At 40.1% G+C, this 20520-nt stretch overlaps 1 long non-coding RNA gene across 1 annotated transcript; it reads right to left on the bottom strand.

Moving 5' to 3' along the window:
• Positions 1-383: 383 nt before the first annotated feature.
• LOC136051686 (uncharacterized) lies at positions 384-20228 on the bottom strand. The gene is made up of 3 exons (XR_010622483.1): positions 20170-20228; positions 17122-17220; positions 384-688 (listed from the first exon to the last, which is right to left on the bottom strand). It is a non-coding gene; the product is annotated as an uncharacterized LOC136051686 (long non-coding RNA).
• Between the last annotated feature and the right edge of the window lie 292 nt (positions 20229-20520).

The raw sequence follows: 20520 nt of genomic DNA on the forward strand, positions 1-20520 counted from the left end.
TACAGATCAACTTTAAGGATGTCGTTTCAGATCTTGTTGTTGGAGCACGTGTGACTTCTACCTATGTAAGGCTCAGATCAATTTTAACAAAGACTTGTGTTTACAGTCTTGCCAAACTGAGAGCAATTGCTGTCCATTTGTCCTATGCAGTGCATTCCCTTTCCTGCTTTCAGTTTGAATTTAATATGATACCTTCTGCACAGCTTTTCCAATGTTCGTTTTGAGGGCAAATGAAATATTTCTAATGAATGGCCTCTTTTTTTTTTCTTTTTTCCTGTTAAACAACTAGCAGGAAATATTTTTTTGAAAAAAATATTTTTACTTTTGTAATAAAAATCAGATATGATCCTTACTTGACATAATTATTTTTTAATCATGCATCATGATATTTACTTTTTTGGGTATACGTTGCCTATTTTGTATTCAAGTTATAATGAACTAGAATTTTAAAATTGATTCTAATTTTCTAATTCTTGATTCATGAAAAAAATTGACTGCTTTTCACAAGTACATTTAAGAAGTTATTGACTTAAATCATTTTACTGTATTGTAACTTCATCTATTTCAGTGCAAACTATACCAAAGTACTTTGGGCTGCACAGTACTAGGATCAGCCATCCATTTCTGAAATGTCCTCCTGGCATTTTGAAGCAGCATCCATTCTGCGAGAGCAACGATGTGTGAAAACCTGTAGGAAGGAACGTAAATAATGGTTTATCCAGTTGAAAAGTAGAGCCGTTGGTTTGTAAATAGGATGGATGTAATTACTGTGCTCTGATTCGGATGCCTCTCTGTCATAAAAGCCACTAACTTTATTTGTATCTGAAAAGTATACCGCAATATCACCTGCTTCTTACTCTGTAGAAGGTGAATTATCTTTAGTGATCTCTGAGAAATTAACGATTAAATCTAGCAGCTTCATGAGATTAGATAAATTCTCAAATTGAAGCAGAACATCTCTAGTGTATCTTACCTTGTCTTGGCCTCTTTGAGTGCCTTTCAAACAGAAAATATCCTTTTTATCCTTAATTACAAATAGGTGTGGTGCATTTGTATTAACTTTTGTTTATTCTGCAGTTGTACAAAGCAGATTAGTGGCAGTGAGGCTATAGCCTTCATTAAACAGTGTAGCCTACCAATCTGCTACAATCTTACAATGCATAGCTGATAGATAAAGGCATTTATGGAAACTCTCTGAGATTTCTAAACTTAACAGTAGAGAAACAAGCTTTTTGTGTGCTGTGGAATAATTTGTCTTGTAATTTAGCCTTAATTCACATTTTCACAATTAATTAAACATCAACCTATTCATTATACACGTAGAGCATTTAAATTGATGTATGAAGAATGATGGGGAATGAATAATGCTTTGAAGATCCATTTCAAATTAGTTGTTTGATTAATGAATATTCCACAAGGGCATTTGTGTGATGACCTCTGTTGATGACTTAAGGAAAGGCATGTCTGTTTAGATAATGAGAAGACAAAGTGAGTGAAAGTTATCTCTGCCTGTATGTTGTATAGAATTACGAGGATTTATCCATGCAAAGCATGTTAGTTTTTCACACTGTTTGTAAGGGATTACATAGAACTGTAAGATCAGTAAATAAGTTTGGCATTTGAAAGATGATGCTTAATGATAAAACAAGGTAGCTGTGTATGCCAGTCACTTATTTCAGGTTATGGAGCACCATAATTGAGGGTGGTTCTCTCTCCCTTGAGCCTGTTATGACCCTTCACAGCAGCTGACCTTTTGAGTTCTTGCAACAGAAGAAAAAATTTTCACACCTTAACTCATTCACCTTCCACTGCTTCTGTAGTTACAGAAATGAAATAGAAATATTCTACTATGCAACTTTACTTTTAGATTGGGTTGTATACACAAAATGTGTATATGAGAATTGTGGCATTTTTCTACAACATAAGTAATGACACCTAGAAGCATTTCCCTGGTGTAGGTTTCCTTTCCCCCAAAACTGCTGACCATTCGATGTAGAATACACCACTGGATGGGCTGAGCTAATATTCAGTCTGGTCATGCCTACTTTCTACCATGGAATTGCTGGGAAGAAAATGTTCCTGGGCATTTGTCTTGCTGTTGTTTTTTTGTTTGTTGCCATGGTTTTATGATTTTTGTTATTGGTATTCCACATCATAACATCATGTAGTGCATTAAGAGTTAAAGAGTTAATGCTCCAGCTCCATGGATCATTGATAGTTACAGGTATACCTGTCTCACAAGAGAAGAAGAACTACGTACCCCAGGGGACTTTGCGTCGCTTTGCATTTTTATGTTTTCCACTCAGAGGGAAAGGTAAAAACTGTTTGCGTGTCATGAGACACTCTCTTTCCTTTGGGATCAACCCAGTAGTGGGTGTTCACTGCCGTCTTGCCTTCAGTGTTAGCATAAGGCCTTCGGTTTATTGGACATTCTCTCCTCTCGTTTTATTTGATTTATTAGCTTCAATTCCAATTATATTGTGTTATTGGAATGCAAAATATCTTATTTAGTAAATTAGCTTTCCTCCTCAGATCATTGCCGCTGTTTTGTTTCTAAGCCCATCTACCTTTTTCCTTTTTCCCTTCCCCTTTCCCAGGGCGTGGCTCCATGGGTCCCCTGCCCCAGTCGTCATGGAACTGGGCCAAACCTGCCCCTAAACCATTGACATTTGTTTATCACAATATACAGATGATACATTTTATCTATATCTCAGTCAGAAGTGAAATACATTCCTGCTCCCTGCATTCAGCTTGTATCACCAGGGTAATATAGGGACAATGAAACCCATTGGAGTTGCCTACCAGTGGAGATGCCCTGCTAGTTACCCATTGCCTACCAGTTACCCATTGCCTACCAGGGGAGATGCCCTGCTAGACCTACTTTTCACTAACAGGGAAAGACTAGTAGGAGATGTGAAGGTTGGAGATTGTCTTGGCCAGAGTGAGCATGAAATGGTGGAGTTTGCTATTCTGGGTGACGTCAAGAGAGTGACTAGCAAAACTGCTACCTTGGACTTCCGGAAGGCAAACTTTGACCTGTTCAGGGTGCTTGTTGCAAGGGTCCCTTGGGACTTGCTCCCGAGGGGTAAAGGAGTCCAGGAAGCGTGGATGCTCCTCAAGATGGAAATCTTAATGGCACAGGAGCAGGCAGTCCCGGAGTCCCGTAAGTCAAGCCGGAGGAGAAAAAGACCAGTGTGGATGAACCGGGATCTTTTGTTGAGACTCCGAGAGAAAAAGAGAGTCTATGTCCTCTGGAAGATGGGACAGGCTACTTGGGGTGACTACAGAGAACTGGCCAAGATTTGCAGGCAGAAAATTAGAAATGCTAAAGCCCAGCTTGAACTTAGACTGGCTACTGCTGTAAAGGAGAACAGGAAACCCTTTTACAAATATATTAACAGCAAGAGAAAAACTAAGGAAAATTTCTCTCCTTTACTCGACGAGGCAGGGAATGTAACCACAGATGATAAGGAAAAGGCTGAGGTTCTCAATGCCTTCTTCACATCTGTCTTTAATAGACAGAACAGTTGTCCACAGGGTACTTGCCCTGACCTGGAAGTCCGGGACGGGGCACATAATGCACCCCCTGTTATCCAAGCAGAGACGGTCAGAGATCTTCTCCTCCATCTGAACTGCCACAAGTCCACGGGGCCAGATGGGATCCACCCAAAGGTGCTGAGGGAGCTAGCAGAGGTGATTGCCAAGCCACTTTCTGCCATCTATCAGAATTCCTGGTTATCTGGAGAGGTCCCACAAGATTGGAGGCTTACCGATGTGATTCCCATCTACAAGAAAGGCCATAAGGAAGACCCGGGGAACTACAGGCCTGTCAACCTGACCTCGGTATCAGGGAAAGTTATGGAGCAGATGATCTTGAGGGAAATCACATGACACGTGCATGGCAATAAAGGGATCAGACCCAGCCAGCACGGGTTCACCAAGGGCAGGTCGTGCTTGTCCAACCTCATCTCCTTCTATGACTGGGTGACCAGACAGGTAGATGAGGGAAAGGCTGTTGATGTAGTCTACCTGGACTTCAGCAAGGCCTTCGACACGGTCTCCCACAGTATTCTCCTGAGGAAACTGGCAGCCCGTGGTGTGGACAGGTTCACTCTTCTCTGGGTGGAGAACTGGCTGGAGGGCCGTGCCCAGAGGGTAGTGGTTAATGGAGTTAAGTCCAGCTGGCGTCCTGTTACGAGTGGTGTCCCCCAAGGGTCAGTTTTGGGGCCCATCTTGTTTAATAACTTTATTGATGACCTAGACGAGGGAATTGAGTGTACCCTCAGTAAGTTTGCAGATGACACCAAGTTGGGAGGATGTGTCAAACTGCCTGAGGGTAGGGAGGCCCTTCAGAGGGATTTGGATAGGCTGAACAGCTGGGCTGAGCTCAATGGGATGAGGTTCAATAAGACCAAATGCCGGGTCCTGCACTTTGGCCACAATAACCCCATGCAATGCTATAGGCTTGGGGCAGAATGGCTTGAAGAATGTAGAGAGGAAAAGGACCTGGGGGTGTTGGTTGATGCTTGGCTCAACATGAGCCGGCAGTGTGCCCAGGTGGCCAAGAAGGCCAACGGCATCCTGGCCTGCATTAGAAATAGTGTAGCCAGCAGAAGCAGGGAGGTGATCATCCCCCTGTACTCAGCTCTGGTACGGCCGCACCTCGAGTACTGTGTTCAGTTTTGGGCCCCTCACTACAAGAAGGACATTGAGGCCCTGGAGCGTGTTCAGAGAAGGGCAACAAAACTGGTGAGGGCTCTGGAGCACAAGTCTTATGAGGAGCGGCTGAGGGAGCTGGGATTGTTTAGTCTGGAGAAGAGGAGGCTCAGAGGAGACCTTATTGCACTCTACCACTTCCTGAAGGGGGGTTGTGGTGAGGAGGGGGTGGGCCTCTTCTCCCTGATAAATAATGACAGGACAAGAGGGAATGGCCACAAGTTGCACCGGGGAAGATTTAGATTAGATCTGAGGGAACATTTTTTTTCTGAATGAGTGGTCAGGCACTGGAATGGCCTGCCTAGGGAGGTGGTTGAGGCACCATCCCTAGTGCTGTTCAAGAAGCGTTTAGATAAGGTGCTAAGGGATTTGATTTAGTAGTTGGGTAGGGATAGTGATAGGAGGATGGTTGGACTAGATGATCTTGTAGGTCCTTTCCAACCTTATGAACCTATGAACCTATGGAGACCTCCTGAAATTGCCAGATTGGGAGGAGTTCTTCAACAGGCAAGGGACATGCGATGGGCAAGCTGGCTTGGCCACCACTGCTCAGATGTCACCTCTTGTGCTGTTGAGGTAATTTGTTGCTTGCTTAGCTGCCTTTAATGACCTTACAGAAGGTTAAATTTGAGCAGTAAATCCAGCAGTCTCATATTTTCCTTACTTTTTTTCCTAAGTTGTTCTAAAAGTGGAAAAAAGGTTCTGCTTTTAAGGAAAAAATGATCAGGGGTGAGAAAAAAACAGTCCAGCCCCTTGTTAGGATGTTCTCCCCAGCTGACAAGAATGTGGACATTAGCACTGGTCATGAATCTTTTGTACGGTACTTTTCATTGTAAAACGGAGATGTAATGAAATAGGATATTGTTCTGCATGATTGGGCAACATGCAACTCTTATTTTTTGGTGCATGTGTCAGGATGGAGCTCATGGTCCAGCCTTGACCCTCTAAGAACACAGAAATAGCCAGAATATGGTTGTCCAATAATCTATCTCCAGCAACAGCTGATGAGGAAAGGCAAGACAGGCAGTTCATTTTCTCTGAGATTCCAGCAAGCCTGGAATTTCTTTGACCAAGGGTTGTATCTTTGTGCTTAGGAAGATTCAAAGCCTGCTGGCACACTCAAATGTCAGGATAGAATCTCCTAAATCATAGCCAAAAGTGTTTATATTCAATCTTTGGTTCAGTGAATACGGAATTATCAAAAGAAAAAGAAAATGCTTCTCATGCACAGCCTGATCCAGACAAAGATGTGAATGCAGGCTTCAGACACCTTCCCTCAATTTCTTTTTCCTGTTCCTGCAAGTCCCTTTCTCCAATATTTTTTGTTCTCTTAGTTATAGTCTCAGCAAAAACTGAAATAAATTTCTAATATTTCATCATGACCTAGGCAGTCACAGAGCAGCCAGGTTTATTCTCTCTCTCCTGAAACAGAGAGCATTCAGCATACACAGGGCACCCTCGCTCCTCTCCAGAGTATATCTGCTCATTCTGACTTGATTTGATGATTTGGGGAATATACTTCAAATTCCTTATCAAATGTACCATTTTTTTCTTAACCTATGTGATTTCAAGGGCCACATCTGAGATTCTGAAAGAGCTTGGGAGGAGCTGGGGGCCAGGATGGGGGCATGGCATTTGTGGATTGAACATCCACAGGTTTTAAGCCACTCAGAGAAAAATCCCACCTCTCTCAGGTGTTGATCCTCTCTTCTTCCTCAGCATAAATGGAAAAATTTATCTGGGCCTGCAGGTGCCCAGGTCTCCTGATTGAGAGATAATGTTTCAAACAACAGTTATTCCTGCTAGGATGTCTGCCTGCATATCAGATGATGTCTAGGGGATGCAAGGCAGATCTCGTCCCCCTGCCTAAGGGCATCCCTGCTTTCTCAGTCCTGGGCAGGAGGGGTTTCTGTAAGCTAGAGTACAGAGAGAGCCAGAGCTCCCATTTCTCCAGCTTACTTATTATCAAAAGTAATTAGAAAGCAAATTAAAGCAGGCTTGAAGTAAGGGATAATGCAGTAAAATGGTGAAATGGAATTAGAAGTGAGAAAATCAGCACAGAAATGTCAATCATGACAGGATAAAGTGCAGTGTTTACACAGGAGAAACCAGGATCATGCCCACTGTTCTATCTGCCAATACGGTTCTTCAGAATGGCACTATTTATAACACAGTACATTTATCACCAATAGAAGCCCAGAAATATTAGTGGTTAAGATATAGAATACCTTTGCAGGCAGCAATAGCTAAACATGATTTGAAGTTTATAACCCAAAAAGAGAGTTATCATAATGAGATTTGTCATTATTCTTAGCTATATTTTTGAGTTTTGTTGTTGGTAAAATTAATTCTGCCTTGCGATTGCAGTGGCTAAGTGAGAATGACAGGAAAATATATTTATTAATGAGTCTTTTTAAATAAGACTTTGAATCAATAAATGCAGATGAAGCTGAGCCTACACAGAACAATAAAATGTGACAACACAAAGCTTTAAAAGTAATAAGGTGACTATAATGTTAACACGGTAATTTGTTCAGTGCTAATATTTGTTTTTTCATTGGGCAGTAGAGAAGGTATTCAGATAAATCTAAATCTACTTTTCAATGTGACTTGCACTTAAGAGTTGGTGACTCTGACTTTCAGTGAGACTCAGGAGCATATAGAATAAATTTCCTTTAAAACTGGGACACAAACTCGCGCTAGATATTGTCTATGATTTTTTTTCCCCCCTGGGTTCTGATATGGAGTCCTTCAAAATTTAGCAAGTTACTGCATTGTGGAAGTTAGAAAAGGCACCTGTAGTGAGATGCTAATAAGTGGGGGTGTTAGCAAAAGAAAATGCCATTTCCAGATTCACACTGAATACCTAACTCCATCTACAGTAACATATGGCCTGCCACATGGTATTGATTGCATTAGAAGTGTGTCAGTAGTTAAATGAAATATCTTTAATACATCCTGTATTACTAGCTCCTTTCTAATAATGCAGGCAGCCTACAGGAATGATCCCAGGAGACAAATAAGGCATCTTCCCCCTCAGCAGGGAGAATTAGAGTTCTGCACTCCCAGCTCTCAGCAGGTGTAAATCAGTGTCCTCCACCAACTTTGCTTTTTGGGGATTTGCTGCATTATATATTTGTCTTTGCTTATGGTAGAGCTGAAGTGAAAAGAAGGCAATTGTTAATCTCTAAGCCTCTTATCTTGTGAATAGTATGTCCATGTATATGTGTGTATGCATGTATGTTTGTAGATTCTAAGTTATCACTGGAATTATGAAACTGCTGGTAACTAGAAAAGATTTAAAGAACATCTTGACTTTGCCCCTAAAGACACTAAGCATTGTTAAGGCAGTTAGATCAGTTGAAAGAGCAGTTGAGAGGTTACAGCTTCCATCTGTCCCCCAAGAGCTGCCCTTCAGGGTCTCTAGGAGAGGGGCATCCAAAGGAAGCAGCCTGGGCAAACTGGATGGCTCCATTAGGTCAGCACTCATGTACTGCCCCCAAACAGGATCTCACAATTGCTCTGCTGATTCTTTGCTACCTGGATATATCTTCTTTTTTTTTTTTTTTTTTCCCCTATACAGGATTTTCTTCATTTGTGTCCTGGAAAGAAATAGACTTCTGTGAAAATAAAATGTCAAAAGTCTACTTTTAAGTGTGTACTGTTCCACCCTTGCATTTGCAGTGGTGAAAACCATCTGTTACATCTACAGCTGAACTCCTCACCATCCCAAGCTTATTGAAAGAGCAGGGATCAATTTTGAAACTGTGCTGGGGAAAAAAAAATCCTGAGAGGAAAGTGTTCAGTGACAAGGTATCCAGCCGTGTGAAGATGTTAGGAAGGGATAAATGCTGCCTTTATTCGTGAATGGCACAATTCAGAGCTTTTAGAGCAATAAAATCGCACCTTCAGCAATCATGGGGGATGGTTTCTGAACAGAACTGTTGCAATGTAAAGCTCAAGCAATGGGCAGCAACATTTGTCTTCCCTGTCCACCCTGAGGATCCTGAACTTTTGTTTAGATATTGCTGTTCCAGTCCTATGCTCACATCTGAAGCAGAGGACACTCTCCTGCTTCTTGCCTGGGGAGCATGGTTGGGGTTGTGAGACAGGGCTGTAGGCAAGAGGAGCCCTTCATTGAGAGGACAAAGGGAAATGATTTCAAAATGAAAAAGGGAAGATTTAAACTGGATATAAAGAAAAAGTTCTGTACGGTAAGGATAGTGAGGCACTGGAACAGGTTGTTTGGAGAGGTGGTAGATGCTCCATCTCTAGAGACATTCAAGGTCAGGCTGGAGGGGCTCTGAGCACCTTGGTTGGCTGCAGGTGTCCCAGCTCATTGCAGGGGAGTTGGACCAGATGACCTTTAAGGGTCCCTTGCAACTCAAATGCTTCTGTGGTTCTATGATTCTATTACAAGGACCCAGGAGGTTGATCCCACATCCTGCGGGTCAGGTTCTCTGTTTCCCCACCCTGCATACCTTGATACAGGCAGGTTCCTAGCCTTTCTAGGTAAGAAGATTTCTAAATTTTCATCCACATTTTCAAGGCATTTTCAGTTAAACCAAAGGGAATATAGCAAAAAGAGATTCAACAGCAAAGTAAGATTCAACAAATCAATGGCTTTATTTTGCCTGCTCTCCTTTAATAACTGTGTGAACTGGACAGAGGCATTCAGGCTGTCAGGCACCTGTCTCTCAGAAGAGAACAAACTATAGCTCCATTGAAGCACTATGGCAGCTCAAGGAAAGATTGATGTTGAACTGTCCTGAGACAAGATATTTTAATTCTATTTAGCAAACTAAATTAGTTCTGCATGGATCAATCCAACCTAAGCCAATCTGTTTCATTTGAATTTTGCACGTAGGAAATTGAAAAATGACAGAGAAATTTTGGTTCTCCTGTTTACTTTCTATTAAAACAAAATCCACCCCCCGGATTCTATATTGAATTCTCAGCCGACACGTAACATTTACTTTTTCCTATTCATGGCTGAAAGCCAACCTCCTTCAAGGTTACTGCTTGCAAAATCCTTTTTTGCCGGATGGAAGATGTGCAAAGATCAAAGCTGCCCCTGAACTGACTGTTGTCAGCAAGGAAAGATGCGTATCCAGTGCATCAAAACATACACTGAAACTGGGCAAACAGCTCTGAATAAATATTGTATAGCAATTTTGCCCAAAGGGGCAGGTTTGGGGTTGCAGTCATGCTGACCTGTACATGCATGGCTTTTGGTCAGCTCAGACAGAGGGTTAATTGTGCTTGCTTCTGTCTGCAGGGAAACGAGCTGTTTCAAAGAATCACAAGCCAACAAATTCAACAGCAGGATCAGGAGAGAGTGGGCATTGCGGAGTTGTTTCAAGAGGACCAGTAGCCGCTGCTTGCTGGTGAGAGCCATTTCAGACCTAATGTTTGTAATTGGCACTCTAAGATGCTTTTGCTTTTTATGTTTCCAAGTGAGCCATTCAACTAACATTGATTTCATTCAATGGTAATGAAGGTGAAATCTCACTAAAAATAATTCTCCTTCTTTGCATCAAGATAGGATCCCTAAGTAAACAGGCTTTAATTAGTGGCAGAGTGCTATGACAGCTCACAACACCCCCTTCCTCTGTGGAGCTACACTAAATTCATGGAGCTTTTAAAATGGCTCCTCAGACAAAGCATCACTGCTCCCTTTCATCTTGCTGCCCAACACCCCTCTCTGTGCTGAGACGCAGTGATTTGGAGCAATATGAAACAAAAATAGGTCCCAAACAGCTGCACCGTGACTCTGCTGCTCTGTTAGAAAGGAGAAAACATTTCAGTTTGTTTTATAGGGGCTTATACAGTGGTGGCATTTCAATATTTTTAAAAATCTCTCATCTTTTTCTGGGACCTTACTGGGAGATGATAGTCTCCAGTGAATGCAGCGTGCATACTAGAAGCTGCTTTGTCTGGGTCTGGGAGTTATCACCAGGAGTGAGAGAATGAGGTTGTCTCATGACCAGCAGACCAGGTAAAACAGCACTCTACTTTTCATTAGCTCCCCTTTGCCTTAGAGGACCCCCACAACACAAGTGGAACAGCTTTGGGAAATACTGCACCCTCAAAGATTTCAGCACTTCTCCTTTGTTATCATCATAAGGACATCTCATTGACAATCTGCTCTGTTATGTGTCAACAAGAGTGATCTTTTCCCTGTGTCAGAAAGACACTTAATGATCATTTAGATTAATTTCCAAATGTCCTTGTGATATCTGTCAGGGAAGAAGGCAAACAGTGGTTCTGCTATATTTAACTGAGTTTTGTGGGAGGTTTGCTTTGCTGTTAGATAAAGCCAAAGAATAAAGGATGGCCAGCAACTCCGACCTAATTGATGCTGGTGACTGAAAGGAAGAATGGTTGGCTCTGCTGCCCTGCTCTACCAGGTGCTGGTGCTTCTCAGCAGGTACAAAGCAAGAGAAGCATTAGTGGTAGACAGAGCCTAAAACATCATGTGCTGAGGGCCTTCTTAACTAGAAGCACAAGGAAAGAGGCAGACCTAGAGCGACACTGAGAGTCAACTAGGAGGCAGGCAGAGTGCTGCGGGCACTGTGGGCTGTAAAGCATTTTGGTGGTCACAGCAGCACAAGTAGTAGCTGTCCCCTCTTTTGGCTCTTGGCCTATGTCTCATGCCTCTCTCCTCCCTGCATTCCCACACTGGCACAGATTTCTCTCCAGGCAGGCAGTGAAGGAGGATGGAATGTAAACCATCTAAATTATTTTCTTCCATGGGTTATTTTTCAGCTGGATGAAATTTCTCCAACCTACATGGATACTACACATGGATACTAGTGCAGCAGCAGGGACACAATTTAGGACTAGGAGTAAACCATGGGAAAGGACAACTGGATGGAGCTGGAGCAACTGCCACCAAATGCTAGACCATTGCTTTGGTCCAGAGGGTGTCATGGAAATGTACTGTCTCTTTGTTTAATGTGGAAAAGCCTGCAAGGTAAGAATTATGCCAGTTCACCAGTTTCAGGAAAGGAGCTCCTGATTGTATTTTTAAGATCTTAGATTGTACAAATGAGAACATATGCATAGCCTTGGCTCTCTTGTATCCTGTTCCAGCAAAGAGTCAATATGGTTGCTAAAGATTTCTAAAGGAAAATGACAACCCAGTGGTAACAGATTGCTTGTAATACACACTATGGTGGTTCATGCCTTGACTGTGAAAAACAAGGATGAAATGGTTCTTGATTTCCTTTATGATTACAGGTAAGGAAGAGGTGTATCTGCATTTTATGCAGCTCTGTTAATTGGGCAACTCTCCACAGCCCCAGACAGGCTCCTTGCCTGGTCCTCCTATGCAATAGGACGCATCTTGTTCCAGAACTACACTATGGCTATTGAGCAGAGGTGAGGCAGGGGACAGCGAGGAAAAGACATCCAACCTGAGATTCCCTTTTTCTCTAACCAAAATGAAAATAATGAACTAGAATTGTTTCAAACAGAAATAAATATTAACTGAAAGGATACCACATAACATCTCTTTTCTAGTTTGTATAGAATACTGTAGAGAAGTTTAAAGGGGTCATTTGCAGACAGCGTAATCGACACATGGCAAAACGAACCCAAATTGCTTTAATATCAGAGATATAATCAAGGTTTGGCCTACTTGTTGCACATTTCATATTACAGGCAGAAGTTATGGGTTTATGTACTGGAACTCTCTTTATAACAGCTTATCAAAAGCGCTTCATATGAACATATGTTTTCCCATGGTTGTGTTTTCTGAGCATGCTAAACGATTTAGTAATACCAGCTAATGATGCAAAATGGGTTTCAATAGCAATTTTAGTGGCTAAATGAATCATACTTAGATAAGGGAAATCTGAAACATTCCAATTTATGCAAAATTGCTAAATGACCTATCCAACATATCTCTAAGGAGAAGTTAACACAGGGTGGTACATGGAACTGGAAAAATACAGCAATGTTTTCTCCTTCGCAAATGAATGGGTTTTTAAAGTGAACTTCAACATTCAATACCAAGTATTTTCTTTCTGCTTGTTATCTTTAAAAAGATTCACAGAAGTATTTGGAAATGCATTCTTTTTTTCCTTCTTGTATGTGATCTGCTGAAATACTAGCTTTCTGTCATTTGTTTTCTTTACCTGCAGTTTTTCTCTCTTTTTTTCTTTCTACTTTCTCATTAGATATTAGCAGAGGAAAACAGAAAAATACAAGTGATGTGTCTTGATAAACATGCAGTATTACATATTTTATCCCACTTTATTTTACAGACCTATCAGGTGAGGTAAATTCCTCCAAAAAGAATTTTTTAAATGTGCATAGAAAACAGGAGGAGATTTCTTATGCTGTTTTGGACAGGCCGGAGTTAATTAACAAATGCATTCATATTTCTACACCTAAAATCAAATTACCATAAAACTTGCAGAAAAGGAATATGGAATTGGGCAAGTTCCATGCCAGGATTTGTATCAGAAAATTGTCTGCACTATCAATCTGTTTTGTCTATTTTTTATGTCATTATTCAAAGCATTATCCAATACTTGTTTCTTTGGGGACATGAGAAAAGAGGAAGAGACAGTAAACTGGTAGAAAATCTTGCTGGCATTGTACAAAGAGAGCTGTCCAGAAAAGCAAGTGTTACTCTTGAGACACTAATCACTAGAGATGTTCATGGTATGTGAATTTCATTCAGTCTTCCAGTATTGCTAGATTGTATTTCTAAAAATGGTGTCTGAAAAAGTGCTTTATTAGGGAAGCGTGTACTATTTACAGCAGGACTGTGTAGCATTTTGTATGGCAAAATACTTCTTAAGTTTTAAATAAATTCTATCCCCGGTGACAAGTTAATAGATATCACGCTAGGCTATTTGCTATGAATTGATTTATGTTGATAGTAGGCAGAAATGGTAGCCTTCATATTCTGAGGGAAAATTGGGAGTGGGATGTGGAGGAGGAAGTAGAGGAAAAATGAATTTTATAGTGATCTTAATTAGAAAAATATTACAGCACCAGGGTCACACAGAGGGAGTAAAGCATTGTGCAGAAAGATTGATAGATTCTGCAGAGGATTTGTGGCAAAAGCCTACAGTAAATTGCCATAAAGAAAAATAAAAATCACAGGCAGAAACCATTTTTTGTGCAGCTGGCCCACATAGCAAGGATGTTTTTTCTTTCCTTTTTCAGATGTTTCATATACTTTTATCTAAGGAATTTCCATATTTTCAGAACAGTCTCTATTGAGACTTGAAACTGTTATCAACAGAATGTAGAACTTAAAATGAGTCTGTGAGAGTAAAATATATTTAGTGCACAGAATAAGAAAAATAGGATTTTTTAAGTTGACATTGACCTATTTTAATTATTCCTAAGCTTCTCAGACACTGAGACATCAAATTTGGGACCAGCAGCACCTAAAGTGTGTCTCTCAATAGTTTGGAACTGTGAGCTGGGTCTCCATCCAGCTGGAAAGGAACATTATAGGGTGATTAGATAACTGATAGAAGATTACAGGTTGGGTAAATTATGGCAAACCAAAAGCAGACTAAATATCACCAGAAATTAATTTTCAGAAGAATCCATCTTTAAATGTTCTCAAGCAACACTAATTTAATCTTTTCATTGCTTTGAAGAAATGATGTTATGTGAAACTCAGAACACATTTCAAAGACCTCTGAAACCCTATAGAAGCTTATATGATTCTTAAATGATTTCCAAATCACAGCTCCTCCTACTATTGTTATGTTTTGTTTTGGTTTTTTAGTATCATTTTGGAGCATGGTGAATAAGTAGATCTCTTCATCAGGATAAGTGGTGAGTACTTTTTGTATCTGGGAAGTAAAAAAGCAAAAAAATCTAGAAAAATCTAATCCATAGTTCTAGGTGCATCAAATAATGATGAGAAAGACTAATTGACTCCCTGAAAAACAAACATATGGCAAGAAATGGTTCTAAGACAGGAAAATGAAGCACTTCCACTGCTTGTGTGGGCTTTTGTAGCTTCTCTATTTTGCTTGTTAGAAACATCACAAACAGGAGAGAATTTAGAGGACCATGTTTCAAGGTTGTGGATACCTTAGATACAGTACAGGTGAAGGTGTAAGCAATGTAAATTCAGGTGCTTACATTTAAACGTCTAACTTTAAATGGAAAATTGTTACCAGCTGTTTCAACAGAAAGAGAAGGGATTCCTTCCACATGCAAGTATGAGATTTCCTGCCCTGGTAACTTCTTTGTCTGCTTCCAGCAGCTGGCTCCATCCAAATTGGCTGACTCCTGCCTCAAAGCCTATTCTTTGCTTCCAAGGCCTTTTTTTTTTTCTTCCCCCAAGTTTTTTCAAGGTTAAATGTTCATCACATGGAAAGCCTCTGTCCTTCAATTTCCTAAATTTGTTGTTATCGTGTTCCCCTTCTTTCTCTTTATTGCTTGAATATCCAAAATGCAAAAGCTCAAAAAGCAGGTTATTACATGGATTCTGAATCAATAAGGTGTCATAGAAAAAGGGCACCTTGGGATGTCAGTACAGAAATTGAAACATAGAAGAATATACTTGAATGTAAATCTAATGATTATTTTTGAAATCAGAAATAAAATAATTCTTAAGAAACAAATTTATAATGTCATTAACAGTAACTGCACAGCATTTATATTCTTACTCTCTTGAAGAAAACTGTTTTCTTTAAACATTTCATTTTAAGTCTGAAAGCAGCAGCTGTCTGAAAGGACAATTTAAATTTTACTTGAAAATTTATCCTGGGTATAGCAAATATCAGAAAAAAGATGAAAGTAAGATTGTATTCCTCTTTTTTTTCCTACACTGTGAAATGATACAAATGGCATTACAACATTTTGGTGTGGTTTTTTTTATAAATAATTTTCACTTTACATTGAATATTTGCACATTAATAACTTGAGGTTTTTGTCATTTTCAGTGTACTCTTCTTTCATGAACACTGTGTGATTATTCATAATGAGCAGCCGGTGTCTTTGAAAGTACTGTAGACTGTGCAAGTAAGATAAAAAAAATATTTTTGTAGTGACTGCAAATGAAAGACCTCATTAATCAACTAGATTCCATTTAAACATCAGCATTAGAAACTTTAGTATATAATCATTATACGAGTAACCCTTTAAGTGCCACACTCCTCAGAGTCATCCTTTAGAGTGTACCCTGCAAGGCAGCATCGCATACAGAATATGTGCATTGAATTAATGAAGTGTGCTCCTCCAGACCAAAAGTAGAGCTTTTTCAAGTTTCCTCCTGGATGTATTCTCAGACTTCTTACTGCATTTACTGAAAACACTGTTTGAGCACTCATGGGATAAGCAATTCCCTTTCCGAAGCATTTGGATGGGTTTAGAAACTGCTGATACAACCATAAAGGATATTTATGAAGTTAATGTGGATGGATTTTTGTATTATAAAGTTAGCCCAGTAATGCTGACTGCATTTGCTTTTCTCTGTGCATGTGTGTATTAGCATCTCATTTTAAAACTGAAGAAATATTTGAAGTATTATAAAAATGTACCACTTTTCTCTGGGGAAGATATGGAGATATCTGCTGCAGGTCCATGGTTAAAGCAGAGATGTATTTTGTATTTATTAGTTGTTCAGCCCCCTTAATTCTGAAATGTACATTTTGGTGATGAAAAAGAGGGACAAAACAGCTTGAGACAGTGTATCTTTCAACTCAGTTTAATCAGGAGATAAGAGTATAAAACACAAAGTTCCTCACTGGTAAACTATGAGCTTAATACTGGATGGTATTAACTACTAAAGGCATAAAAGAACTTCTGTATTGGTCTCAATTTGGTGCATTTCTTCTGTATTATTTTGCGTTCATCTGCTTTTGCATGAACACTGCCAAGTCTCATTGGATTCCCAGTTGGATCTTGTCAGCTGTTGCATTCCAAGATACAGCATCCCTAGAGGACCAAGGGCTTGGACATCACCAAGTTAATAACTTGTTATGGGGGTCATTTAGGGCTTTAAAGAGAAGAATAGAGACATGAAAGACTATCAGGATAAGAAATGCTGACTACTGGTTAGGTGGCTGTTGCCAATGGCGCAGTACTAGTCTAGACTTATATTCAGATGAGAAAATCTGTGGCTTCCCTGAGGGTCTGAAGCATCTGAGTGCTTCTGAAGACTGAAGATTAATGTGATGTATGTGTGGTTACTAGGACATGCATTTCATGTATGCTAATATAAAATTAGTATTCCTGTGAGATTTCAGCATACTGTTGCTCTATAAACCTTTATTTATATTTGCTGAAGCTGGACTAAGAAGCTGCTAGTCATGGAAGCCCACAGTCCCCATGCAAACCATAAATTGTGTCCCCTGCACTGGAAAAGGTGGGAGCTGGGGCAAATACTGTCCTGCTCCCTTACCAAGGTATCAGGATTACCTGAATATAAATCCTTCTCAGCATTAGCTTCTCACATTTTGAGACAACAGAAGTATCCACGTGGACAGGCAACTTGTTCTTGATTTATTGTTGTTGATGCTGACACAAGTAATAAATTCAAACGATGATGAAAATTGCCTAGCAAGAATGATTCAAATAACACCTGCCTTCCTGGGCAAAGGAACACTTATTTGCTTCTCCTCCACTGACAGCATACTCACTGACCTTTACAGGAGTCGTGAAAACTGCACACATGCCAATATTTTTGAAATTAATGTCTATTTATATCTCATCTCTAAACAAACATAAAGAACCAGATCTGTTTTCTGGCACTTATTCTATTGTGAAAATACGAAAGTTAACTCTCCTACCACCAACAAAGGATATAAATCCTACTTATCAATAAAATTAAACAATGGACTTGACCGATATAGGAGAGTTATCAATTCTGAAATGTTGACACTTATTTTGAAATGATATGTTTCATAAGTGATTCTTTTGTACAGACAGCATTATCTGATCAAGGCCAATAAAAGTGTCCATCCACATATGAAGTGTAAAGTACAATTTTCCCAAGTGAATGAATTAAGATTTTATATTAAGAGCAATTTGCATTTTGAAAACAGTACACTTCATTGAGAACAGCTGATAGTAGCATGCATTCAAGACAGGAAATAATCATTGGAAATGTAATGTGTCTTTGTAACTGGAGGTGCTTCTGTAGAAAAATGTAGATTAATGATCTTTTGCACCCAAAGGTATTCCCAAGATTAAGATTCCTGAGATTACTGCGTGTGATAACTTCAGCTGGCACACTACACACACTGTCATCCACAGCTCATACTAGTCCTGCAGAACATACAATCTTGAATTTCTGTTAGTTTTCCTGCAGATTTTCCAGTGCCAAGTCTGAAGTTGGCTGCTGTAAGGAATGATATGGTTTGTTGAAAATGTCTGGATGGATTTCTCCCTTCCTGAGCCTCCTTGATGGGTGAATAATCAGACTGGTCCTGCCTGAGCAGCGGAGCAGAAACTTCACAGCTGAAGATTCAGCTGAAGGTGGGCCTTGGAGCCTGCAGAGACAGCGGTGTCTCCATGCCAGAGATTCAGGACTCAAACTGAGAAGGCCTAAAGAAACCTTTCACTGGAATGCTTCTGTGTGGGAAGCTGGAGCAGAAGATCACTTCTGCAGAACCCCCCCTTCCCCCCAGTTGCCTTATCTGTGAGTCTTTAAAATCCTTTTTTCTTCCTGGCTAGCTCATGCAAGTATTGTGCTAAGAGTCCTATGACTTCTGGAGAGGTTAAAGGTCTAAGAGGTGATGCAAAATAAGCTTGAGTGCAATCAAATGCACAGATTTGTTACACTGAGAGTATCTTGACACTTCTAGTACCTCTTTACTCCCTTTTAGCACCAAAGTTTTGAACTGAGCCTTTCCAAGAGAGTGAGGAATAGTGCTGTGTACGAAGTGTAATAAAGGCATGTGAAGCTCTCTTCAGGATAGTGTTGTTTGTGGGGAGTGTTTAACTTTTGGACCAGTTCTATTGAGAGATCAGTGCAGGAGCTCAGTTCTGGAAACTCATACACTAAAGGTTGGGCTTTCAGGGAACGCTTCAGGGGCTTTTGCAATCCAAAGCATCAGGCAAAGGATGACAGAATGATCTGCACAACTTTTGTTTGTTTTCCTTTCCTCCTATACTTTGACTGCTGTCTGAGGGATGCCACAGCCATTAAGATGTGATCCAGAATTTTTACCTCTTTCAGGGAGCCTGTCTCTGCTAAGGGTATTATTATAATTCACAGCTTTCTTAAAGGTGTTTCTGAAATGTAGAGCAATGTTCAGTGGTTTTATTTATTTATTTTTTACCCTGCAGGCTTCAGCTCAAAAAGATTTCAGTCGTGTGCAAGCACTTAAGCAATTAGCACTAGGTCTGTTTTAACATAATTGGAAGTAAATTGCCTCAGGTAGAAATGCTGGTGTAGAGCCATTCAGGTATGGGTGCTACTAAGCCAACTTGAAAGTATTATTGTCTATTTTGTGGTGAGGTTATACTACGTGGGGAAAATCTCTGTATCTGGGCCTCTGTATCTTCAGTTGTGAGAGCATACGGCAGCTAGCGCACCAAAATGAAAAGTACTGCCAGTCTCTCTAGCCCCAGTTGGATTGGAGATGGATACCTCTTCTCTCAGTAGAAGCTGCACAGCAGGCACAGGCTTTTCTTAATCAAGTGCTTGAGTCAGACCAAAGCCAGAGTCTGAGGGACCACTCAGTAGATAAGAATAAAAATTCTTCTTCATCATAATTTGCACTGCACTGTTTGGTCAATTTCCATTACATCTGTCTGCTATGATGAAAGATAGCCCATGCCATCTGAGTCACACAATATTCCTTCCCAAATTAAGTAAAGGAGGAAAAGGGCTTAAAATATTTATAATGAAAGCCTACATATCATGTTATAGATAACCTAAATTCCGAGATGGAGTCAGATATCCTCATTTTTCTTGTGCAGTACTGGATATTTTGGCATGAGTTTGACGCAGGTCATAGCCCTGGGTTTCTGAGCAGGAGACTGATAACAGCATAAGTTGTGACTGTGGGATCAAGAGATAGAAATATCCTTTAGAGTGTGAGTAATGGACAGAAATGTTTTCTACAATCACCAAATATTATTTTTCATCAGCCTTCTAAAAGTTTTCAACCTGCCCTAATTTTCTCCATTGAATCTAATAGAGCTGGATTAAACTACAGGGGAGATGAGAACATAAATTTGATTCCTTTCATTTCATGTAATATTAGGGTTTGTATTCTTTCAAGCTGTAATAACCTCTAGACTTCAGCAAAATTGAAAACCTTTAAATAGCCTTTCACAACCTTTCAGTGTAGTAATGAAGTTTTAAGTGCTCACTGGGGATTTTCAGTTCAGAAAAATCTAAGCAGCAGTAGATATTAAAATCTAATGTTTACTTCAACTCTTTTACAGCCTAATGGGTTTTTCTGGCAGTGTAATTTTTAAAAGGTTTGGTTTCATTTGTTAATATAGTTTACTCACCCTGGAAATCTTTTTTCTTTAAGGACTCTGGTGGGAGTCTTGTACTTTGTTGAAGCACCTGAAAGGCCAGAAAGAGTAGGAAAAAGAGAAACTTGCTAAGACCCAACCAGAACAAGAGAAAAAAATAAAAAATAAAAAGCAAGGAAAAAAAAAGGCAAGAAGAAAAAAAAAAGCCTCATGATTTAAACACCACGGGAGGCAAAAAACAAATTAAGAATGTAGATTCCCTGTGTGCACATAATTACAAGTATGTGAGTCACTGGAGTCGGCATGGTTGCTCATCTACCTAAAGACCTGGAGAGGATGTCTGCCTGCACTCAGCTGAGGGAGAGCTAAACAGGCTTTATTTAT

This window comes from Cyrtonyx montezumae, unplaced genomic scaffold (assembly GCF_038088225.1).
Source record: "Cyrtonyx montezumae isolate F1298 unplaced genomic scaffold, pur_monq_1.0 scaffold_3, whole genome shotgun sequence".
In the NCBI taxonomy this organism is placed as follows: Eukaryota; Metazoa; Chordata; class Aves; order Galliformes; family Odontophoridae; genus Cyrtonyx; species Cyrtonyx montezumae.